Below are 26,944 nucleotides of genomic sequence, written 5' to 3'. Positions count from 1 at the left end.
AACTGAGTATTGGGACTCCCACCAAGAATCGACTTAAAATCATAAATGACATTTTGCCCACCTATTATGTGCACGCAGAATATCATATGTAAGGTCAGACAGATCCTCAGGTACTGGTATTTATGTCTCCTGTGCGATCTGGGCTGACAGGTTACACGCCCTTCACTATGTTTATCACCAAGAGAACTGTGGGTTCCTCTAATGTGGCCTGGTGCAGGGAAAAGGGCCAGACACACGTTGTTGGGACTTTGGTTTCTCACTTACACTCATTTTTTTCTGCTCTACCTTCTTCCCCTTCTCCTTTTCCATATCTTTCACTCGTCTCAGTTTATCTTGGCCTCACTCTCGCAGATACTGCTGTGGTAGCCATCCTGGCCCCTCAGCCACTCTAACATCCTTGATGGCTCCTCTCCCCGTGGCTCCAGAGACTCCAATTATTTGCATCCCTGGCTCTGATTGGATCAAGCGTTCACCTCTCCACCAATCCCTTGCTCCAGAGTGGTTCACTGTACTGATTGGCCAGGCCCGGCCACCTCCCCTTTCCTGCTTTTCTCTGGGTCAGCATCTACTCTGCCTGGCTTCTTGCGCTGAGAGTCCTTCAAGTTCGAGGATGTGTCTGCGCTGGAGAAAGAACAAGAACCACTGTTTAGAGTTGAGGGACTGGGAAGGTACTTGCTCCAGGTGCATGGATAGAATTTCAGACTTACAAATTCAACTTAGGTTTTGTGAAATTGTCAAACCTGGCGTGTTTTTTCCACTAGAACTTTGAACACTTTCTCCAAACCATTCTTCAGGCTTTCCATTCACTCACGGTGTGTACAGTTGATGCTTTATAGGACTGGAGGTATAGATAAACCCCAGAAGAAAGCGAGAATGGGGCCTAACAGATAATAGTTGGGGTCCTGACAGGGGCAAGCGGGTACTCTCAAATTGAGTAATTTGAAAACAATGTAATAAAGAGATGATTTGCAAAAAGGCAAGTAGACGTAGGGAAACCGCAAGGTGTAGCACAGCACACTACAGCAAGATAGTGTGGGGCCCTGACCGTCCCTAAATCTGGTGCTTCCCCGAGAGGGAGGAGATACCAGACCCAGAAGAAGAGAGTGGTGTGAGAGAGGCCACTGGGGCTTAGTCGAGGCCTTTGAGGAGGGGCACAGCTTGAAGTGACCGTACAGGAAGGGTAGCAGTGGGTAGGAAGGCAGGCCTGCCTCTCTACAGGCCTCCTCCCTCTGAGGTCTTGCCAGGGCTCCACTTTTATGGATATGGATATTCCAGAGGACCAGGGAGACTGCTGAAGCACTCCTTGAAGGTCAGACCTAGAGCACAAAGAAGAGAGTGGATCTCATGATACAAACAGAAGATTTAAGAAGAGAAAGAGGCACAGGAGAAGAAGCAAGGTCAACTCCAGGTAGCCTTCCCCTCCACCATGTTCCTTTCCACACCAAGCCCACCCCCTGCCTCCTTTCCTAGCCATCCTTTCTACCAGAGAATCTGTTGCAGGACTTCTCCCCTATTTGCAGGCATTGAAGATGACCATGTCAAGATATTCCATGCTACTGAGAAGTTTACTCTCTTCTGAGGAATCAAAAGGGAAATGAACTTGACCCTATTGGTCATTTTCCCAAGTAGATTCCTCAACTTGGACTGGTGTTCATTCTCAGACTTCCCCGATGGCCTTGGCACCATTTCTTAGCCAACTTGCCTGCCTGAGCTGGCACATTTGCAGGGTCTTCTCCCACTGATGGCCAAGGCTTTTACATCCTGGAAACACTCCTAATGAACCTGAACACAGCAGGAGGAGTCATGTAATCGATGGCATGTAACCTGGGACATGAGTTCAACTGTGTGGACTCTACTCAGCACAGATCGTCACACATAGATCAGAAAATGTCTGATGGAAGGAAGGAAGGAAGGAAGGAAATGAGGGAGGGAGAAAGGAAGGAGAAGGAAACAAGGGCGAGAGAAAGAATAAAGGTAAAGAAGGAAGAAGGAGAGAAGAAGGGAAAGAGAAAAAGGCAGAAAAGTTTTTACTCTGATAATCATGTTGAAATTTTGGAAGGGCTTCAGTAAGTTTCTGAGAAAGAAAGTTTCTTGATTCATCATCAGAAACAGAGGAACTGAGAAAATCCAGAATTATTTTATTCCACAGAAATGAATAGAGGGTTGCACAATAACAGCTATTCTCTAACTTTCCTTGAATGCAGGTCAAGAGATCACCTCAGTAGGAACAGCAAAAAAAAAAAAAAAAAAAAAAAAAAAAAAATTAAGGCAAAAAGGAAGCATTGCTTTTTATTTATTTTTATTTTTCTTTGTGGGAGATTAAACCCAGGCCTTCTCTCATACTAGGTAAGCACTCTGCCTCTGAGCTACACTCCTAATCCTTGGGAAAAGAAGTCTGTAGTTAAAAAAAAAAATGTGCTTTTTAAAATTCCCCTATAACTCCATAAATTTGCTTTTGGTTTTTCATAACTGCCAGTTAAGTCACATATTTTTTTTCATGAGATATGGATACATACATAGACACATTTGATTTGATTTTGAAGTAAGCTGTGCACACATGGTCTAAAGAATTTATATCCCATCTGTAAATCAGCATGAAAGGGCCCGAGCCATCAACGACACTGGTTGTGCACAGCTTGGAGAGAGGCTGTTAAAGTGGATTAAAGCACATTCAAAAAGGAGCCTGGGAATATTCTTGTCCCTTTTCCATTGACCCCTTTTCTTGAAGTCTGAAGAGTGCCATGGAGACCAATCAGCACTTACCAGAAATCTCCACAAGGACAGATTCTGGGTGTCCTAAAATAAACTCCCCTTTTGTATATGAGTCTCTTGGGTGGCAATGATTTCCCTCCAAAATATCAAATAACAACTAAATTCAAATCAGTTCTAATGTCAGCCATTTGAACATTTAACATGTGTCTGCGTTTACTGATTTGAAAATGAACCAACATTTTCTTTCCAAAATTAATGCACTGGTCTTTATGTAGTTGAGCACAGGAAATGAGACTTGGGACATTTATTTTTAAGGGGAGAGATTTGGGCTATTAAAATCACAGTGTTCGAGCAGCGGGGTGGAGACTGTGGAGTTTCCCATTCTCCAATATATCACGTTACCAAAATTTCAAGCTCTCTGCTTTTCAGACACGGGCCAGACACTATAGATCACCATGCAGAGGACCCCACCACACAAACCCCTGAGATCCACCCACTGCTCAGGTGACTTTCCTTCCTTCTCTCTATTAAAGAGAAACCTTTAAAAGTTAATGAGCCAAGTGAAATTTTGAATCTTTTTCAAAAGACAGTTAAGAGAATGAAAAGATAAGCTGAAGATTATTAGTCAATCGTAAAATTAACAAAGAAATACAGTTGACCTACCATGCCCACGGGTCCATATCCACTGACTCAACCAATCATAGATCAAAAATATTGGGGAAAAACTTTGCATCGATATATAACTTGTACAGACATCATATCATTATTCCCTGAACAATACATCAACTACTTATATAACATTAGCATTGTACTAGGTATTCTGAATAATCTAGAGATGATTTAAAGTCTGCAGGAAAATGTAGATATTATATGCAAATACTGCACCATTTTATATGAGGGACTTGAGTACTCCAAAATTTTGGTATCTATTGGGTATTCTGGAAAGAAAAACTAATTTAAAAACTCTCAAAACTCAATAATAAGAAAAAACTTCTTTAAAAAAATGTAGAAAAATTTAAACAGACATTTCGTCAAATAAAATACACAGATGTCAAATAGCCCACAAAAAGATGTTTAACAGCATTAGGAAATTAAAAATTAAAATTGCAAGGAGATACGCCTGTATCCTATTAGAGTGAGCACTAAAATTTTCAAAACTGTCCAACCATGTGCTGGTTAGGATGTAGAGCATCTGCAAACCTCATATGATACTTATGAAAACAGAAAATAGCACAACTAATTCAGGAAACAGTTGGACAATTTGTTAAAGAAAAAAAAATTAAAACATACCACATTAGGAGCCATTCCACTCCTAAAGTTATTTGGCCAAGAGAAACGAAAGCATTTCCAAAGACTCGTACCTGAACATCCATGGTAGCTTTATTGTAACAGTCAAAAGTTGGGGACAACCCAGATGTCTGTTCACTGTGAATGGATAAAGAAATTATGCTATGAACACACAACAGAATACTTCCCAGCAGTAAGGAGGGATAAGCTCTTGCTACAAACCACGGCCCTGGATGTGTCTCAGTATAACTGGGCTCCATGAGAGAAACCAGCCAAAGAATAGTGCATAGTGTATGATCCCATTTATATAAAACTCTGGAAAGTACCAATTAATTTGTAGTGACACAAGGAGACCAGTGGTTGCTTAGAAGGGTGTGAGGAGGGAAGAATGTGGAGGAAGAGAGGAAGCAGAGACTAAGGGATTCGAGAAAGGGATTACTAAGGGATTCTGGGACACTCTGGGGGAAGGGGTGTCTGTCTACTATCTCGATTGTGCGGATGATTTCACAGGTATATACACATGTCCATGCTTACTAAATTCTGTACTTTGTGTCCTTTTTATTGCATATTAATTATCATCAACAAAAAATAAAAGCTGGGGAAAAGTAATAAAGGGAGAAAAAGTCAAAACCAGGAGGAAGGGGAGTGACAAAAAGAATTGTATTTCACTGGCTTGGACTCCAGGCTGCCTCTGCAGTCCCCGCAGTTGTGGCCATTCAGGTCACTTACGGCCCTAGAAGTGCTGCTACTGTCTTTCTTATCCTGAGCAGGTGAGTCAAAATGAGACTGGACAAAACCTCCTGCTACTAACTGTACGGCCATGTCAGACCCAAGCAAATCTAATTGCTAAACTGCAAGCACACCCTGTTCCTAGCCCCAGGACCAGACAATCCCAGGGGGGGCTGATGGTTTGGGATAAAGCAGCCCTGAAGCATAGATAATTAAATAAGATAGATGATAATATAGATGATGGATAAAATAGATGATAGATATAATAGATGATTGACAGGTAAAATAGATGTTAGGATTCATAACAAATACATAAACAGGAAGATAGATGATAGGTACAATCAATCAATACCCATACATATATGTATATGTCTAAACTTGATCGATTTTTTTTAATATTTAAGATATGTGAATGTTAAAATTTAATTTAAAAAGTAATCATGATTGTACAATTCTACTGCTTTTAGTCAAGGGACCCCTAGAACATGAACTCACTGCAATAGTTTGGATCGTGAATTTTCTACAAAAGTACACATGTTGAACATTTGGTCCCCAACCTCTGGTGCTACTAGGAGACAGTGGGCCCTTTAGTGGGTGGGGCCTAGTGGGAGGAGGTTAGGAAATTGGGCTGTGCTCTTGAAGGGCATATTGAGTTCCCAGCCTCTTTCCCTTCCCAGGCACCAGGAAGCGAGCAGCTTCCTCTGCCACGGGCTCCTGCCATGACATGCTGCGCCACCACAGGCCCAGGGACTGACACCTCTGGAACTGTAAGCCAGAATAAACCCTTCCTCTTTTTAAGTCGATTACTCGGGTATTTGTTATAGTGGTGGAAAGCCGACCACACACACCTTTGGGTGCTCTCTAAGCTGTCTTCCCCACATCCCCACCCCTCTCACACCAACTCCACCCCTCCTGGAAGAGCTCAGAGTTTCTCAAACAATTCCAAGTCACTTATGACCTCTCTTTTTCTCACAGGAAGAATCAGACTTGAGTTGGAATTCAGCAAGCTGGATGGGAGCGCTCCTGGAACCACAGACTAACTGTCCAGAGACACGGAGCAGTCTACACATGGCACTGCTGCCTGTGTGCGGAGCTGCTCTCTGAGCCCTGGAGGTCCGGAGGGCATCAGGCTCTGGGGCAAAGCTATTAATACCCTTCTCTTTGATCTCTTGAGAACCATTTAAAAGCAAAGTCCTCTCTGCCTACATGCTGCCTGTGTGGCAGGTTGTCCATCCACCACTGTCCAGGCAGCCAAAGTCCCTGTTACTGCAAGCTCATAAATGACTGTATTATTTCCTTATCGTGCATGACAGTGTCACCCGGCCCCTTTGATCAATGTCTTGAAGAGCTTTGTCCAACCCAAAGCCGGGTGTGTGGCTGATTCAAGAAAAATGTCATGAGCCCGCCATTAGAAAGTACTGTGGTTTGGACAAGGCCTTTGTCTACTTAAGCCTCAGACTCTTTTTTTAACCTTTGAGATGCAAACAAAGTTACAATTGCCCAAGCTCCTTAGGAGGAATCAATCAATATACCCAAAGCCGAGTCTCCTGTTTATCATGTAAATGTTTACATATAGGAATTCTCCAATCAGTCAAGGCTAACCTGGAGGAAAAGAGGACTCAATGACCTTGGAAACAGAGCTTGCCCTTGCTTCCTGTATACATAAACTTCCTTTAAATTCTATATGAATTAATAAGTACATGTTCTTAAGGAGTGAAAAACTGATATCAGGAACAACTCTCCCTGGTGTAACTGGCTTAGTGCTGAGGGCCGTTGCCAAGTAGGAATGACGCATGGCATGACCCAGGTCATTTGCAGTGACATTGCATGTAAGGTGACCTTGCTCAAGGACCAGGGCGGATCCGGGTTTAGGGTGGATCAGGGTTTAGGGCGCTCCTTGGGTTTAGGGTGCTCCTTGGGTTTAGGGTGGTTCCAGGTTTAAGGTGTATCCTGCTGGGAATAGGGCATATCCTGCTGCCTCCAGGCACCTGCTCCTTGAGTTCCCGTTGAGTTCTCGCAGGATTCAGAGAGTATTTGGGATTCAGAGCCCAGTAGAGAGCATGAATTTTGCCCAGAACCTGTGTGTAGAGGCTGGTGACAGTTCGAGAATAAAGAGTTGCTGTTTGAATCTACAAGGTGTGAGTGGCTCCTGATTTTGTGCCCAGCCAGACTGGGGCATTTGGTGGCCTGTACAGAGAATGTCTGAAACTTGGAGGTAAGTGAAATTGCTCGCCCCTGAGGAAGAGCGAAAGAATGAGTGACCATTTCAAAAAACAATGTGTTCTGGTTGTGATTTATTTTGTTTTTATTTCAAGTTGCCTGTTCCTAGAACTTTCTCAGGCAAACTGGGGAAAATGGTTGACTCAAGGTTTGAAGTTGTTCGCCTCTGAGGAAGAGAAGTTGTTAGAGGAAGGAGGCACCCCAGTGAGACCAAGAACAGTTAGGACATATGTTGATACAATACAAAAATGTAGCCCATGGCTTTTTAGAGACAAGTTATTAAGTCTATCAATGGGACCATCATGGTATCCTGTAGAAGGATTTTTCTTCAACAAGAAAGAGATGGCTAGTTCTGTTTACTACATTTGTCTAAGATCTTGGTTTTTACAGACATCTGATTAATTTACAAAGCTAAAGTGTTAAAATATCAACCACTAAATATAAAATCAAGTACTCTTTACTTATTAAGTTACATAAGGTAATATATTTAAAGATTATGTGTGTTTTCATAAATTGGTAAATGGAAAAAAAGTTTAATATTGCTTGTGTCTGTGGCTTTGCTGAAACAAGGTTACTAAGTGTTAAGATTCTCTCAGGTGTAGTTTATAGTACCATAAAAAACATGAAAGTATTTCATCTTATTAAAGTGGAGTAATTTGTCTAAATCAGAAATTTTATAAGAGTTGTTTCAGAATGTGAATTTATAAAAACGGTTAATGGCTAGAAAAGAGATATTAAAGATTGAAGATGTGAAAATATATTTTAATATGGAAGGTTAAAAGATGAAGAAATGTTTATAGATGAGATAATCTCTGTGTGGTAAAGTAAAAAGTTGTAAATTTCATTTAAAAAGATTCTGAGGAAACTAGACTTACTTTAAAAGCTTGAGAAAGGAAGAAAAAAAAAGGTATTTGTACATGGCAGATTGAGACAAAGCTTCTTAATGGAAAAAAAAAGCCTTTAGTTAAAGGGCAGCCATGTAAACTAACATTAAGCGATTTAAACAAAATCTAAGCCTCGTTTAAAAGAGTAAAGCTGTAGGTGGTAAAAAAGTACATTTAAAAGTACAGTATAGATGATAATTGGAAAGCTTTAAAAGGTTAAATTGAAGGTGGTTGAGATACCTTCATGGCGAAAAAAAGAAAAAAGAGATATAAAAAGATTCAAGATGTGGAAATATATTTTAATATGGAAGGTTAAAAAAATGTTTCTAGATGAGATAATCTTTGTGTGGTAAAGTAAAAAGTTATAAAATGTCTAAGTACATTACAAAAGGCTTTAAAAGGTTGAATTAAAGGTGGTTAAAATGCCTTCATGGTGGAGGAAAGATTGCGTCATTCAAAGACTAGTTAATCTTAAAAACATTACTTAAAAAAAAAACCATGAAAATGGGAAGATAATAGGATAAAAGATACTTAGATTAAAAAGATTAAAAATTTGAAGTAAAAAACTTTAAAGACAAAAGTATAGAAAGTTAAAAAAAGATAAAAAAGATGTAAAAGATAAAAAAGATGTAAAAAGACAAAAATTTTAAACCCACAAAATAAAAAACAAACAAACAAAAAAACTAAGAGGAAAAAAAAAAAACAACTAAGGGTAAATGTGCAAACCTTAGGGGAAAAAAAAACTAAAAGATAAAAATAAGATAAAAAATGGTTAAAAATGTCAAATAAAGGTATTTCAGATAAAAAAATACAAAAAACTAAGACAACTATTAGATACAGACATTCAAGATAAAAAAAGGTAAAAAAAAGTTTAAAGTCAAATATTGGATAAAATAAAAAAACAAGGAAATTATTAGTAATTTTTTTTCAAAAAGCCCATCAACTTTAATTTCTGGTGGTGCAGAAATTAAAAGTCTCAGATGAGGGTGTTAAAATTTACAGACAAGAGCCAATTTAGAAAATGTTAAACTAAAAAGAAATTGGTTTAAAACCACAATAAAAAATTAAAAGGACTAAAGTAATTCTAAAAACTAAGGCAAAATGCTTTTAAAAAACTTAAATTTAAAAGAATCTTTAAGGGGTATATATCCCCCAAAGATAAACTTAATATAACCCTTTTTACTCTAAACTTTCTAAATTTGGATTCATCAGGACTTAGTGCTGTGGAAAGACATATGTGTCCAAAAAATGTACATAAGCCCAAGGTACTTTGGAAAGATATTCTAACAGGACAATGGAAAGGTCCCGACCCAGTAATTGTCTGGAGTCGGGGGGCTGTTTGTGTGTTTCCACAGGGAGAACAGCAGCCGATTTAGATTCCAGAGAGGTTAACCAAAACAATTTCTACAGAAAAAGAAAATGATTTGACTCAAATCCATAACAGCTGATATCCAGAACTCCAGCTTGGCTATTCTTACATCTGCGACAGAACCAGGATGCTTTTTTCAATATCTATTTTATTATTGCATTTTCCCATATCATACAGTTCTATTTTATTTTTTGAGCTCATACAAACCTAGGTTAATGTTTTTCTGATCAGTTTTATTTTTTAACTGTGGAGTTTTTAAACATTGCAATGGAGATTTCACCTAGGTAAAGCTACAAGGCCTTTACTATTGTCTTCTGTGTTGTATGTCATGTGTACACACTTCTGTTTTGTGCTGTATGTCTATATGTGCGTATGTCCATAGATCATATATGAGGAGCACTCATAAAAAAATGAATCCAAATTTTTTTTATTCACGTGATTTAAATGGTTTAATTCAAATTAGGTAAACAGCTGTTAAGGATTGTTTTTAAAGGAGGTTAACAGATCTGTTTGTTTACTTTCACCTTTCCTTTTCATTATATTTAATAATTCTGTTCAGGATAATGTCTCTTTAGCATCATTGCCAGAATTTCCATCTCCATCCCAGTGCCGGTGAAGACAAAGATAAAACCAAACTACAGCTTCTATGATAGCTATCACAGTAAACTGTATAAACTGATGCATCAATGAAATTAACTCAACAAGTAATGCTCAATCAAGGACTCGATTTACTTTGGGAGGAAATGGACATATTTATAGACTCCTCCGCTTTGAACTACTTACAAAACTTTCCTAGACTATGTATCACTTGTATGCATTGTGAACTATCATTTGGTACAACGAATTGTGGTAGTGCTGACATGTCTTTGCTGATGGTGTCACCAGTGACGCAATTTTTCCATGGAGCCGTCAATTGGCTTGGTGTCGTGACATTTCTGTATCCTCCTCCCTTCTACTAGTGATGGTCTAAAATTTGGGGGCCAACAGAGGTGAGACAAAGAACCTCACCCCCCCACTGACACCAAGGCCAAATTTGGGGGCCAACAGAGGTGAGTCAAAAACCTCACCCCCCCCCCACTGGTACATAGGCCTATCCACAAGTATGGCTGTATGCTGGACCAGTAGTCAGTGACGGGTATGATCCAATTGCAGTGGTATCAACCTAAGACAGGAGGCTGACGCCTAAAGGTCAGTTTTCCCATGACGGGTAAGAACCATATGTTGAATTGGACAACCTACCAGGCACGGTCCTTAAGCCACATTGCTTGTTGTTTAATTAATCAGAAGGGGGGAGATGCTGAGAGCCATTGCCAAGTAGGAATGACGCATGGCATGACCCAGGTCATTTGCAATGACATTGCATGTAAGGTGACCTTGCTCAAGGACCAGGGCGGATCCGGGTTTAGGGCTGATCAGGGTTTAGGGTGCTCTTTGGGTTTAGGGTGGTTCCAGGTTTAAGGTGTATCCTGCTGGGAATAGGGTGTATCCTGCTGCCTCCAGGCACCTGCTCCTTGAGTTCCCGTTGAGTTCTCGCAGGATTCAGAGAGTATTTGGGATTCAGAGCCCGGTGGAGAGCATGAATTTTGCCCAGAACCTGTGTGTAGAGTGCCGGTGACAGTTCGAGAATAAAGAGTTGCTGTTTGAATCTACAAAGTGTGAGTGGCTCATGATTTTGTGCCCAGCCAGACTGCGGCAGCTTAGGACCTATCTTAATCCACTTTCTGTTGCTATAACAGAATGTCTGAATCTGAGAAAATTATGAAGAACAGAGTTTGATTTTCAGCTCACAAATTTGAATGCTGGAAAGACTAATAAGAACATGGTCCTGTTACCAATATCTGCCTGGCTTCTGGTGAGGGCCTTCTTGTTGCATCATAGCATGGCAGAAAAACAGTTCAAGCAAGAGCATGCAAAACAGGCAAAACATATGGGACAGCCTTGCTTGATAACAAACCGGTCTTGAGGTAACTAGTGCAGACCTTGGAGTAAGACCTCACTCACACCTGAGAGGATGAACCCCGTCCCTGGAGCACAGCATGAAGACTCTGCCCCAGTGACGCAGACTCCTCTTAAAGTCCCACTACAACACTAGTACACTGGGACCGAATCTCAACGTGAGTTTTGGAGGGGACAAACCACATAAAGACAGGGTCCCATCTAAGTCCCTCCTACAAGTTCTAGCGTTCTGGGATACCCAGGGAGTGGAGTAGACAGCAAATCTCTCTTAAGGAGAGGTAGCAGCCAATCTCCAGTGCAATCTCCAAACAGGCTTTAGATTTAGAAGTATGATCATCTTCTTAAAAGCATACGCCATCTTCAGCAGGCTCTCTCTTCCCATCTGACTGCTTTCAAAGCCAGCAATAACAATGATTGCTGATGATAAGACCACAGGAGGGAAAAGGTAGTCACTAGACCCTCCAAACCATGAACATCATTTTATAAACTATTTTAATTGAGTTCAATGTCTCCCTTGGCTTTTCCATGGGAGATAATTATGCATCTTCTTTAGTTTAAAAGTCAAAATAAATATGTGCATATAAAGCAGTTCAAAGAGAAAGTCTATTTTTCATATAAATTCTTCCCCAAAATAGCTGGTAATATTTGGTTTTCCTTAAAATAGGCAATCACGGTCGTGCACGGTGGCACACACCTATAATCCCAGCTGCTTGGGAGGCTGAGGCAGGAGAATCACAAGTTCAAAGCCAGCCTCAGCAAAAGCAAGATGCTAAGCAACTCAGTGAGACCCTGTCTCTAAATAAAATACAAAATATGGTTGGGGGTGTGGCTCAGTGGTTGAGTGCCCCTGGATTCACTCCCCAGTACCAAAAAAAAAAGGTAATCTGAAAGTGATTTAAAACATGAATTCTTAATGTCAAAATATATGTTCACTCTGTAATTATACTTTAACTGTAATCTTATAGTGTACACATATATATACACATACATAATTACGTGTATTTATATATACACATACATATATACACACACATAAGTATATATATGTATGTATGTGTATATGTATTCCCTCTCAGAGAAGATATACCATGTTAACAATACCTAAAAGAAAGTTGAAGTGCTGTGTAATATCTAAGTAGATTTGAGAACAAAATTATTACCATGGATAAAAAGGTTTATATTTCATAAGATAAAAAGTCAAATCTTCATAAGGGTGTAACAATCCTAAATATTATTGCACCTATTATCAGAGTTTCAAAATACATAGACAAAACTGACACAAATACAAGGAAAATCAGATAAATCTATAGTTAGAGTCAGATAGTTTATCACTTGTCTCTCAACAATTGATAGAAAAAGTGAACAGGAAATCAATCATCATATAATTATATCATAATCAGCCAAATTCCTGTAATTAAATCTCCAGGGAACTCTGTACAAATGATACAGTCACATCAAGTAGATACCGTTGGGTTAGAAAGGTAAACTATAATTTGGACCATAGAAGTCTTAATTGATTTTAAAATAATTCAACGTATACCTAGTTATGCTATCCGAATGCAATGAAATATTTGAAAACTAAAAAAAAAACCCTAAAAACTTGAATATATATCAATGAAGAAGTCAAAATTAAAATGACAAACGTTGTAATTAAATGAAAATGAAAACACATTCATACGCGTGGAATGCCATTAAAGATGATATGTGTATAAGTCCTAAATGATTTATTTGAAAAAGAAAAAAAATGTCAAATCCCTGATCTCAGTTTCTACCTTAAGAAATGAACAAAGAAAAGCATTTTAAACCCAAAGCCAGAAGAAAGGGAAAAAAATCAACGAAAATCAGTGGGAATGCAAGCTGGAAAACAACAGAGAAATCAATGAAACTGAAATATAGAACCCTGATAAAATTTAACCTCTAACCAATCATGTTTATGGATCAGAAGACTCAAACTGTTAAAAGACGGGTTCTCCCCCAATTCACCTAGAAATTCAGTCGAGCCCAATCAAAATTGCACAATATTTTTTCTTTCTTTTTTTTTTTTCACCAACTCTCAAACCTGATGATAAAATTCATATGGAAATTCAGAGGGACTAGAGGAACCATTTTGCTTTTGGAAAGCACAAAGTTGGAATATTCAAACTATGTAATTTTTAAAAAATTATTTAAAAAGTACATTAATCAAGTAAATATGGTATTAGTAGCAAAATAGACAAAAATCTATGGATCAGACAAAAGAACCCAGAAAACACACATACACACACACACACACACACACACACACACACACACACTTGACTTTTACAGTTATAGAAACATTTTAATGAAGGAAGGAACGGTGTTAAAATATTTGGATGAACTTTGATCCAGGCCCTGTACAAAAATCAAGTGAAAACCTTATACATATAAATGTAAAACCTAAAGCTATGGCACTTCTAGAAGAAAGGAAAGGAAACCTCTATGACTTTGGGTCAGGCCAAGATTTCTTAGATACAAAACCCAAAACCAATCCATGGAAGAAAAAAATATGACAAGCTGATCCACTGCAAAATTAACAATACCTGCTCTTTGAAAGATAATGTTAAGTGAATTCAAAGATAAGCCACGGGCAGGGAGAAACGTTCTGCCAATCACATATCTGGTCAAGGATTTATGTCCAAAATACATAAAGACCTCTTCAAATCCATAATACTGGCTCCCCCATAACTTGCTGCGGGGCGGAGGGGGGAGGGGGGTATGTCAATTGTTAGAGCTACTGTGCTAAAAAGTGTACAGCAGTTTCTTACAAAATCAAGCATATGCCTGTAATATGACCACAAATTACACTTAATTACATTTAACCCAAGAAATTAAAACGTATGTTCACACTAAAATCAGTACACAAAGCTGCATAGTACTCCATTGTGTATAGATGCTGGCACTAGAGCAGCTTATGCTTAGTGAAATTAGCCAATCCCTAAAAAACAAATACCAAATGTCTTCTTTGATATAATGAGAGCAACTATGAACAGAGCAGGGAGGAAGAGCAGGAAGAAAAGATTAACATTAAACAGAGACATGAGATGGGAGGTAAAGGGAGAGAAAAGGGAAATTGCATGGAAATGAAGGGAGACCCTCATTGCTATACAAAATTACATATAAGAGGTTGTGAGGGGAATGGGAAAATAAACAAGGAGAGAAATGAATTACAGTAGATGGGGTAGAGAGAGAAGATGGGAGGGGAGGGGAGGGGGGATAGTAGGGGATAGGAAAGGTAGCAGAATACAACAATTACTAATAGGGCATTATGTAAAATTGTGGATGTGTAACCGACGTGATTCTGCAATCTGCATTTGGGGTAAAATTGGGGGTTCATAACCCACTTCAATCTAATGTATGAAATATGATATGTCAAGAGCTTTGTAATGTTGTGAACAACCAATAAAAAAAAAAGAAAAAAAAGAAAAGAAAATCAGTACACAAAGGTTCGTAGAAGTTTTATCTCTAACAGCCCAAAATTGTAAACAACCCCAATGTAACAGTGTTGAGAGTGACAAAAGTCACTGAGGACCTTCTGTACTATGGAATATTGCTCAGCAATAAATACAACAATTTGAAAGGATATCAGAAGAATCATATTGAGGGAACAAAGCCAATCCTGAAAGATTACATAAGTGTGCCTTCCATTTATATGCTATTTTTATAGGACTAATGAAGGAAAACCAAATTAATACTTGCCAGAGGTGAAGGTAGGGAGTTGGTTATGGGTGTGAAAAGGTAGCAGGAAGAGCCTCCTGATGGAACCGCTCTGGATCCTAACTGTGGCCAGGTTATATGAATTTACACTTAGGATACAATTGATTAGAAGCAAATAAACATGCACTCAAACTCACACAAATTAACACATATATAAAATTGATATAATCTGAATTATGATTGATTTATTATACTTATATTAATTTCCTGGTTGTGATACTGTCTGATAGGCAAGATTTTGCCATCCATAAAGAATATACTAGAAATATCTTTATGTCTACCTCTACAAATTACCCCAAAATGAAAGTTTAGAAATAAAGCTAATAATAAAACAAACGATCCAATGAATCACAGGCAGAAATTTTTCCAACCGCTACTCACTCGCCAAAGAATGAATGGCAAACAAGATCATGTCAGGATGCTGCATATCATTGGTCTTCAAGGAAATGAGAATGATAACCCAAGGCGATATCACTGTGTGCCTCACAGAAAGGCTGAAATGAAAAAGACTGGCCAATTTAACTGTGTGTGGAGTTTTGGAAAAACGGGAACCCCGAGCCTAAAATGATACACTGCAATTTTAAACCAACACCTATATTCCTAGGTATGGAAATGGACGTCCATGCAGTAAAAGCCATGAAGGCATGTATCCATGTAAAGACTTGTGCGTCCATGTTCATGGCCACTTCATGTGTAACAGCCCAAACTGGAAACAACCCAAATGTCCAACCGCAGACAATGGGATAAACAAAGTCTGCTCCATCTACATAAAGAAATACCATCCTGAGATCAAAAGCAATGGCTATTGATTGGATGCTCCTCAGATTAATGAGGCTGAATAAAAGAAACCAGTCAAAAAATAAAAACCAGTGTCTGTACCATAGGATTCTTTTTCTATAAAATGCCACAAAATACAAGCTAATTTACAGTAACCCTAAGCAAATCCAGTGTAGCCTGAGACGGGGGTGGACTGGGGAGTGCAGGAGGAGGAGACCAAGAAAGAGCCCAAGGCCATTTTGAGGATAATGGAAATGTTTATGACCTCAATTATGGCGGGAGTTTGGCAGGGTTATCCACGTCAGACTGAATCAAGGTTTATACAAGTCCAAGTTACGCAAAATTTTGCATAAACGACACACCCCGTGACCTAGCTAGAAGTATATCCCGTTAAATTGTGTACACAAAATTTAAATTGTTCCCAAAAAGGGATGATGTTTCGACTCTTTGTAAAAAGTGAAAACTCTCGATAAAATTTAAGTGTCCAAACTGTAGTATGTTCATTCCGTATTTTTTTTTACAAGTAATAAGTTCCAGATATGGGCTGGGGATGTGGCTCAAGCGGTAGCGCGCTCGCCTGGCATGCGTGCAGCCCGGGTTCGATCCTCAGCACCACATACCAACAAAGATGTTGTGTCCGCCGAGAACTAAAAAATAAATATTAAAATTCTCCTTCTCTCGGGCTGGGGATGTGGCTCAAGCGGTAGCGCGCTCGCCTGGGATGCGTGCAGCCCGGGTTCGATCCTCAGCACCACATACCAACAAAGATGTTGTGTCCGCCGAGAACTAAGAAATAAATATTAAAAAAAAAATTCTCTCTCTCTGTCTCTCTCTCTCTCTCTCTCTCTCTCTCTCTCTCTCTCTCCTCTCTCACTCTCTCTTTAAAAAAAAAAAATTCTCCTTCTCTCTCTCTTAAAAAAAAAAGAGGTTACTAGCCTTCAAAAGAGTTCTCAGAAACTAAAATGATAAATTAAAAGCTTAAAAAAATAAAATTAAATTAAAAAATAAGTTCCAGATAAGCAAAGCAAGGCTCTCAGAGGTAAAGGAATTTGCCACAGTTTGCGTCGCCAGTCGTCAGGATAAGATGAATCCAAACAACCTGGCTGCAGACACGTGACCCCCTTTGAGAAGCAGAGTGTGTCAATTGTGGCTAAGATGGGGTATCTCAAAACTGATCAATTCAGTGTTTTTCTGCAACAAATCTTGCTGGTTTTCATCACCTGTGTTTCTAGTTGTCCTTGGTGTCCATCAAGTAAGTTCCAGGAAAGACAAAGTAATCTAAGACGTCTCTCTTGCCTTGAAGATGAGATTGCCCAGTAGAGGCAGGAGGGCTTAGTGGTCTGGAGATGCCATCTGAGATGGTCTGATGCAAGGAAGGGGGCCAGAGATTGCAAGGACTGCTGGGAGTGAAAGCAGAAAGGTGACTCTGGACTAAGCATGCTTACAAATGGCATCCTGAGAAAAGTGCTTTAAAGAATGAGAAGGATGTGGATTAATGGAAAAGGTAAAATGAGAACAAAGAGACTTAGGGGCAGGAATAGAAATGACCTTGGTGGTCAAGCGGAAGATGGAACAGAGGTTGAACTTAAGAAAAAGAATTGCCTGTTCTTGTCTCGAAGTAAATGGAAAGATAAACAGAAGCTCATTAAAGTGTAATGAGAAGTCAGCAAGTATTTCTGTACCTGTCATCCAAATGCCAGAACTCCTCAAATCTAACGTGCTCTTCCAAAACTAATCCTCCAAATTCACAGAAGTGTCCAGACCGAACATGCCACCTTGAATAGAGGTCAATAGATTTTCAGCTCACACATGCAATTGCACTTCACCCTGTTGGAGATAAAAACTAGAGCAGCATGTCTTCCAGGGTCTGTGGGGCGCAGGTTTGTCACTAGAATTTTTTTTTATGAAAACCATTTTTTATGAATGAAAGCCATGGTTGATCAATACAGGTACTTCCTGTGGTTTTCCTCTGGCCCTCCCGGCTTCCTCTATGAATGAAGGAACTGGCCACTGCTCTTGGGATGCTGAGCAGAGAGATAATTGGCGGACTTCATCCCCAGAAGCCTGAGCAAGGACCCCAGCAGGCTGATCTCCCCATGAGATGCTGAATCCAGGAGAAGCTCCTCTGGGACGCAAAGCCCCGGTCTGATTCCTGGTCCCTTTCTCGGGAGATCATTCCATTTTTCTTAGTGATTGTTTCCTGGAGTTGAGCTCATGTTCCACGTTAATCTGGAAAAAGCTGACCCTTTCAACTTTTTTTCAAATTCTTTTTGCTTAGTTTTCTCCTTTCCAAACCTCTTACTCCTAGGGGACACCCCAGAGAGAATTTCTCCTCCATCTGCTCTGCCTTATTCTGCCTTATCCTACGAAGGGCCAATCTGTAGTTTCTCCCACCCTCACTACTCCAAGGGTCAACCAGAAATGCACTGCCATCTTGCCCGTCTCCCCAGCCTGTACCTGACATTCATGTTTGTCCTTTTTGGTCATCCCTTTGGTAGGGGTGCTGGTGAATTGTAGGTGCTGACTTGACGGGGCCACAGGGTGCCCAGAGATCTGGTCAAACATTCTGAGTGTGTTTCTGCATCAAGTGTGCACGAAGATGCAGCACTCCAAAATAGAAGGGAGTATTTGGGTGAGATATGCCTTTGAAAAGGTAGCCCAGCAAACAGAGGGCTCTGCCCAGTGGGTGGGCCTCATTCATTCAGTGGAGGACCTCCACAGAACAGCGATTGGCCCTGCCCAGAGTAAGAGAGAACCTTGCATCCTGCCTGGGTCCCTTTGAACTACCATTAGAGATGTTTCCCTGCTTCTAGACTTGAACTGAAACCTGGGCTCTTATTCGGTCTGGAGCCTGAAAACCTTCTCACTGGAACAACGCCATCATGTCCTCTGGGGCTCCGGCTTGCCAAATCATCCTGCAGATCTTGGAATTTGTCAGACTCTACAATCATGTCAGCCAATTCTGCTCATGAATAAACAAACAAACAAGAATGAATCTCTTACGCGTTCTACTTCTCTGGAGGACCCTAATACAGAAGGTTATTAGAAGAAAGACACACAGACAAATGCAACCTGTTCTTTCGGGCTTAACAGGAGGCCTCCTGGGTCACATCATCTATAAATCCTATGTTTGGAGCTAAGAGAGAACATAGAAATGATCTAGCATAACTCTTGGAGGAGCAAAGCCCTGGAGATGTCAATGGCGTTCCAACTGGCAAAGCCAAAGGTGGAGCTTGGCAGGCTCTCCACTGCACCATGGAGCTTCTCCACAGCCTCCAGCAGCTAGCAATGCTACCAGGATACTGCAAGAAGGAATGTGAATGCTGATCAAGTCCAATTCCAAGAACACTCCACTCTAGCAAGATTGTCCTTGGGAGAACATTTGAAAGCAAGCCTGAGATGCTTGTGTGTGTGGGGGGGTGAGTGGCTCACAGCCTCCTAATCTAGAACTGTTCTGTGCAGCCACACACTGGAGCTGCTGTCAGGGCACAGGGCCCAAGTCAGCTTAGGGAAAGGCACCTTTCTGAAAGAGGCACCCACTGTGTGTCCCCCTGACCTTGCAAGACTACAGCGTGTCCAAACACTGCCATCATTACAGTTGGAGAGCCGCAACCTTGACCCTTCCCCAGAGGTCCTCCTCCGAGCTGACAAGGTGCTTTGAGAATCACAGACACTTGAATTGTGAGTTCCTGAATTGAATGACAGCTAGTTTCTTATTTCAGCAAGTGCAAGTGGATGGAATGTGCACCCTCTTTCTTATTTAAACAGCTAAGGGTAAATGTGGTCTTTGAATATGAAGTTGAAGGAGAAGCCATCGTCCTTGAATAATTAATTACTTCATCATCTCTCACAAAAATTGGTTTATTATCTCAAATGGAACTCCTTCAATTCTCATTACCCAGTGTAAGTGACATTTAAATAAATGTCTGCTGGCATGCTATGTCGCTCCTTTGTTCTTTAGAAGCCTCTCCTGCATGCAAGACTGAGAAACTTCTTGCGATTATCCTTTTGAAAGAGCACAACTCCATGGAAACTGGAATTCAGCATTCCTTTGTTCTGTTATTACTTTTTAATGACAGCCGGAACTTAGTTCAACAGCCTTGATTGCTGAACGGAAGATGTCCCTTTCTATTTTTTTGCTGTATCAAGTCAGGTTAGAATTTTTCACAGTTAGATGAGAGAGTAAAACTGCAATTAAAAAAAAAATCAAAGCATCAACTCTGTGTGTGTGTCTCTCCAGAGGTGTTTTAATATCCAGTGTTTTTAAAATACAGCTATTTTTATAAGCCATACATTATATAGTACTAAACCTCACAAGGTATTATATAGTACTCAATCCCATATGATATCAATTATCATCAAACAAACAAAAAAGAACGAATCTATTATCTCTAGTATCATCAGTATTTTTTAAAATTATATGGAATTTAATTAATTATATTAATTATATGGAATGGAATTGGAAATAAGCCTTTTTAAAAATAAAGATGATAAGGTTAAAAAGTACAGAATTAACCTTAAAAAAGAGAGGGAAGAAAATACAATGAGCTCACTAATTCATTGAATTGGAAGGGGAAAGAAAAGGGAATCTGTAACTGATGGCCAGTCCCCTTGGACTAAAGTAGGTAGCAATTTTTATTTATATATAAAATACAAAAAAAAAATTGGCTTATCTTTCTATTTAATGTGTTTTATTACCTGAAAGTTGTCTGTCTTTGATGTCCACCCAGGCAAGTCCCGTGGATGACACTTGGAGTGTTGCTCTCTGCCGAGGGCTCTTCCAAAGCTTGCAAGAGTGAGACTTGTATGTAAAACCCACTGAGCTGAGATATTTATGATTCAAGATAAATGGATGCGTGTCTCTCAGAGGTAAGGCAGGGCCAAAATGCACATCTAGCCCAGGGATAAGGGTGCCACTGATTCCTCAGGAATCAGAACCAGCAAACAGGCCTTCCCTGTGTTGCTCAGCAGGAGTTTCACACCAGGTCCAAGGTCCTGGAGGCTTCGGGTTTGACAAGTTACCAGGAAACAATACAAGGGAGGAAATTTCATACCATAACTCATGAAACTGCACTCCAGGCCAAATGGATAATCTTACGAGACTTCCTCACTGCAAAAGGGGGCCGGACCCAAAAGAACACAATGCTAAGCTAAAGAATACAAAGATAAACAAAAGAAAAAGGGAAAGTCAAGAAGAGGGAGTTTATAAAGATTAAAAATTAATAAATTTGAAATGGAAAATATTATTAATAGGTACTTGGGAAGCCAATGCAGGAAGATCCCAAGTTCTAGGCTCTACAACTCAGCAAGACCTTGCCTCAAAATAAAAATATAAAAAGGCTGGGATGTAGCTCATTGGTAGAGCTCCTCTTGGTTCAATCCCCAGTAGTGGGAGGGTGGGTATTACCAATTAATCCAAAAGTCTATTTTCAAAAAGACCAACACAATGGAAAATTGAATCTGATGGAGGAAGAGAGGAAAGAGTAAATATTATACAAACTTAGAAATGAAAATAAAGATATTGTCAGAGACACAGTTGATTAAAATATTTACAAGAGAATGCCATATATCACTGCATATAAACACACATAAAATTTCCTATCCAAGAACTATGTAATGTTTTGAACAACCAACAATAAAAATTAAAAATAGGGCTGGGGATGTGGCTCAAGCGGTAGCGCGCTTGCCTGGCATGCGTGCAGCCTGGGTTCGATCCTCAGCACCACATACAAACAAAGATGTTGTGTCCGCCGAAAACTAAAAAATAAATATTAAAATTCTCTATCTTAAAAAAAAATAAATTATAAATAAATAAATAAATTCAATTACCAATTATTAAAAAAAGAGTAAATTGGAAGAAGAAATATAATGATCTTTATAGAAAGAGTGAAGATACAATTGGAGTGCATGAATTTTTAAAAGACATTATGAATATACAGCTTCATAATTGAATTCTATTCAACTTTTAAATAATTGATTATTCCACTAGTATTTAAAGTATTTAAGATCACCGAAAAAATTTATAACATCCTTCAACTTATTTCAGAAGTTATTATTATGTTACCTTATATGAATAAAACTGAAAAAGAAAATGTGTCCATTCCAATTATAAATGAAACGTTCAAAAACAGAATCCACCATTATCTTAAAAAGCTGTTCAAAACTGCAAGAACAAACAATTATATAAGAATGTTGAGCCAGGTGTGGTGACACATACCTGTCATCCCAGCTACTGAGGAGGCTGAGACAGGAAGATGGCAAGTTTGAAGCCAAAGTAGGCAACTTGTTGAGATCCTGCAAAATAAAATGAAATATAAAATAAAATTGCTGGTAATGTACTTCAGTAGTAGAGCATGCAAGGTCCTAGGTTCAATCCCCAGTACTGAAAAATATGAATGGTCCAATGCTAGGAAACTAGTGACATCATTTGCTATATAGTCAAATTGAGAGAAAATTCATGTGATAGTGTCAATAGATGCTAAAAGGGACAGGTTAGAAATCATAGGCAAAACAGGAATGATAATCCAACAGCAAACACTAGATTTGATGAAATACTTAACATTGGTCCATTAAAATTCATTAAGGGAGCCTAAGTCACCTTCAATTCACGAGAGACCAGCACACCTGCGAGTCGTCTCTATTAATTCATTCTGTTCATCTCAGCAAGTGTGAATTCTTAAAACTATCAATCAGATTGCATACCTCCTCTGTTTAAAAACCTCCAACCTGAGACCAGGGTGCTGAAGCTCAGGGAGCAAAGGCTAGGAGGGAAGGTCTGAGAGTCCAGCAGCCCAGCAGGTTCCTGAAGGACAAACCCTGGGGACCCCTGTCATCCTGTCAGCTTGGAGAGGTGCTCAGCCTTACCAACAGTCGAGGAGGTAAAACTAAATCATAATGGTGGGTCATTTGCCTAGTCCTGTTGGTAGAACTGCATTGAAGGTAGAGTGATTATCAAGGCTGATGATAAATTCACAGAAATCAGGACTCCCTTTCACTCCTGGTGGAAGAGTCAAGAACTCTAGCACCTGGGGGAGGCAATCAACCAATAGTGGAACAATGGCCACAATTTATTTTTTTTTAAAAGAGACAATACACAAAAGCTTATTTTTATTTTTATATAACTTCTTCTTTAAAGAAATATTTAAATATACATTTGCCTATAATTATGTAAGCAGAGCAAACATTTTGAGAAGACATTTACCAGATTGGAAATTTAGTATTGGTTGGGCTAAGTAGGAGAAGGAAGGTAGGAGGAGTAAACATTATGATCACTGAGCAAAAACTTGCTTAAATAGACCATTTCCAAACAATAGAAGTGACACAGTATTTGGAAACAGAAATTTTTACTTATTTTTTTTAAATTTTAAGTTAGTTAAGCTAACTTAATAGTCCATATTTGTAATGGGTATAGAGAGATAAATATATATACCCATGCACATAAATATCATATATATTCTATATGTAAATAGTATACATATTTACATAAATATATATGTAAATGAATAAGTGATGTCAATGGTGTTTATCTTGGGGCATAGGTATTTCAGATATGTATAACTTACTTATAGTTATTTCTATTGCTTAAATTTTCTGCATTGAGCATTTGGTGGTTTCTGATTATATTATGAAAGAAAAGAACAAGCAAACCACAAAAGCAGCTTCTCCACCCTATGAACCTGTCTATTGTTGGGTCATTTTTTCCAGGAGTGGAGTAAATGAGATTGATGTGTTACAGATATTGGAAGTTACTTGGAAGGATCAAAAGTCAAGTGTAGCTATCTGATTCTCCTGTCCTGAATCAATATGCACCTGTTAGACTCAGGGAGAACCAGAAACAGGTCCTCCTGGAAGTTTCTTGGATAAATGTTTTCTATTTTAAAAATATTTCTCCTCATATGTAGAAAAACCAAAGTTATTAAAGTGTATACAAAAAGCACCATTCTTCTTTCCAGAAATGACCTGGAGTGTCATCAGGCACTGTCTACATAGTCTGTGTCCTACATTTGTATATAACAGTCACCAAATAGACATTAGTCACATGAGAAAAAAAAAAAGAAAATAAAACTCCTGATCAGTATTATTTTTATGGCCCCACAGCACAAGATCACCCCTTGCGGATGATCCATAACTGAATCATTCTATGATTGCACTTTTGAAAGTATGAATGGTTCATTTTAATGTAGCAACTTGACTGGGCTAAGGGATACCCACTTTGTTGGAAACCACCATTTATTGAGGTGTCCAGGAGAGTGTCTCTGGAAGAGATTAACATTTGAGTCATTAAATTAAATCTAATTTTCCTACCCAGCACTGACTGATGGGCATCATCCAAACTGTTGAGTGCCTGAAACAACAAGGCAATATTCCGCATCCACTCTTTCGCTCCACCCACATCCTTGAGCTCAGATATTCATCCTCTCCTGCCCTTGGACATCAGCACTCATGATCCTGGGCCTTTAGACTTGAACTGGTGCATATACCATTGGCTTTCCTGGTTCTCGTACCTTCAGACTGAGACTGAATTCTACCAGCAGCTCTCCTGGGACTCCACCTAGCAGAGAGCAGGAGGTGGGACTTCCCAGCCTCCCTAGTGGAGTATCCTAATCCCTCATAATAAACCTATTTCTGTATATCTTTGTTTATACTATTGGTTCTGTTTCTCTGGAGCATCCTTGCTAATACACAGTTTCACAGAATTACATGCCGACTCCCCCAGTGCCCCAGGTGAGGACATTCCAGCTTCCAGTCTCCCAGACCAAGTACCTCTCTGTCACCAACTCATTCTGCTGCAAACACCTAAGACTACTTTTTCCTTGTCTTTGAGCCTCCTTTCAAACCCCAGTCTTCAACCCTCACCCTCTTTCTCTCTAAAACCATGCCAATGTAGTGAATAACACAGTGGTGGTATTGGACACAGTAAGTTTGCAGTGGCAGGTTTCACAGTCATAGCGACAGGGTGTCATCTCAACTACACAGACTAGAGGTGATGAGGACTTGAACCAGGACTGTGGGAAGTCAATCTGGTCATAGGTTTTGGAATCTAGCAAAACACCCCGATGTTAGATGTGATAGGAAGAGGAATCGAGAATGGCATCTAGGTTTTCAGCCCAGGCAGTGGGATAAACGATGTGCCATTTACTAAGAAGGGGAAGGCCTTAGAGAAGAAAGTGTCTGGGATTGGGGGGGGGGGGGGGTTGGAGTGGGAGCTGGATACTACTGGTTTGTTCTCATGGCTTGTTCACTCCGAGATGCCAAAAAGAGATTGGGTGGAAGTTAACAAGTAGACGGTGTGAATATCTGAGACTAGGGTCCTGGGAGACAGTCATGATGAGAGGTATAAAGTCATCAGGGGACATCACAGAGAAGAAAACCCCCTCCTGATTTCTCTCCCCTGGACAAGTGGGAGAATTCAGGACATAAGGTTCCCTCCTCCAGCGTACCGGCTGTGGTGTTGAACGACTTCATGGAGGTACAGAGAATGGAGTCAGAGACCAGTGCTCACAACTTTTCATATCTCTGGTTGTATATAAAGCATGCTGACACCCAATTCGTGTCTTCATTCATGTACTTTGGATAATGATGTCCATCACATTCCACCATCCTGGCTAACCCCCTGCCCCTCCCTTTCCCTCCCACTAAGTTGTTCTGGTCAGGTGTTTTGGTCACAGCCATGAAAAGCTAACACGCTGCCTTATTTTCCAGAGTTTCCTGGAGTGATGGCCCACAACTCACTCATCTTTTAAATGTGCCTTCCTGTTTGCTAGCGAGCAGCCACTCTGCAGCAGGTGCCTGGGGAGCAGTCCTCGTCAAGGGCTGGTGTCCTCTGTGCTTGTGACCACCCCTCAGGGCTCCCAGCTGCCCACTCCCCACCACCTGCAGCTCCCTGGTGCTCCACCACCATAAAGGGGGCCACCCTTTGCCCTCATGACTTACTGAAAATGGCCAAGTGGTGTGTTCAGTTTCTAGGAAATGAGCCCTGAGGACTCAGGATGTAACAGGGGTCCACTTTATGTTTGCATGTGTAGACAGCCCTTGCTGCTCTGCCACTGCGACTCATTTTAAAAATGCACCTGTTTCTTTCACTTCCTCGCTGCCTGCTCCTCCCTGATCTCTCCCACTCCCTAATCTCAGGGGAAACAGGATTAACTTTCTTCCCCATCCTGGGCAGAGTTATGGGTCCCTGAGTGTACACCCACTTCAGGAAGGAAGTCATCCAGACTCGGGGATGGCACCAGAAGATCTCAGTCACCTCCCAAATTAACAAGTGACTGACAACTGCAAGGGAATGACTTGTAGCTCTGAATCACCTCCTTAAAAGCCCCCTGTGCCTGCTGATGGGCAGAATCACAGCCTTTGGGACAGAAGTCCCCAGTGTTTCTCCTTTTGCTAGCAAAGCAATTAAGCATCTTTTTCTCAAAACTATGTCCTCATTATTGGATGGGTGGCAGGGACAAGGACCAAGCTTTCAGCGACAAGGAGGAGCAGCCAGAATCCCTGAGCCCACCCACATTGGATTTTGCCGTATTCCCTAGGCAGTGCCCACCCACCCCAGGTTAGGGTCAGGAAGGCATCTGCCTCTTTCCACCCCAGTTCTCTCTCTCTCTCCCTTTACATCCCTCATTCAGGGTTTTTTTTTTCTTTTTTTTTTTTAATTCTGTTCTGAAGGCTTCCCTTATAATAGTCTGAGCTCTTTCTTCCTTAGATTGACAATAAAATCCAAACTCAAGTCTGCAGCTCTGCATTCAGGATGTAAAGGCAGCTCTTACAATTAGAAATCTCTTTCTTGTGTTTCCAAACCTGGATCTTGAAATGACTGTCTGCCCAGGAGCTCAAGAAAATCAGCTTCAAGGTTTCAAGTTAATCAAAAACATCTTTTTTTTTTTTTCTAGGTCACCACCACTCATTACTTGAAGGGGGAACTATGCCTCCTTGGATTCATGTATTGGGGCCAACGGACTACAAATTTTAAAAATGCGTTTTATTTGAAAAATGCCCCGAAGGGGTTTTCCTCCAATACAACAATAATTTTACCCCCACACCACACATCACTAACCCTGCAGTGTAACCACACACCACTAAGCTTTAGTTTCAGTAAAAATAAATCATTCATGTTGATCAACATTAAGAGGCACATCAGAAGGGCTCAGTATTCCCCACAGCCCTGACCCACCAGGTGAGAGGCTGATCCACCAGGTGAGAGCCCTGTCACCCTGCTGAAAATCCCTAATGTGCACAGGATTTTGTGTCAGTGACACAAAATGTAAGGAAAAAAAGT

This window comes from Spermophilus citellus, assembly GCF_964194105.1.
Source record: "Spermophilus citellus genome assembly, chromosome: 12".
Taxonomy (NCBI): domain Eukaryota; kingdom Metazoa; phylum Chordata; class Mammalia; order Rodentia; family Sciuridae; genus Spermophilus; species Spermophilus citellus.
Note: the sequence above shows the minus strand (reverse complement) of the source record.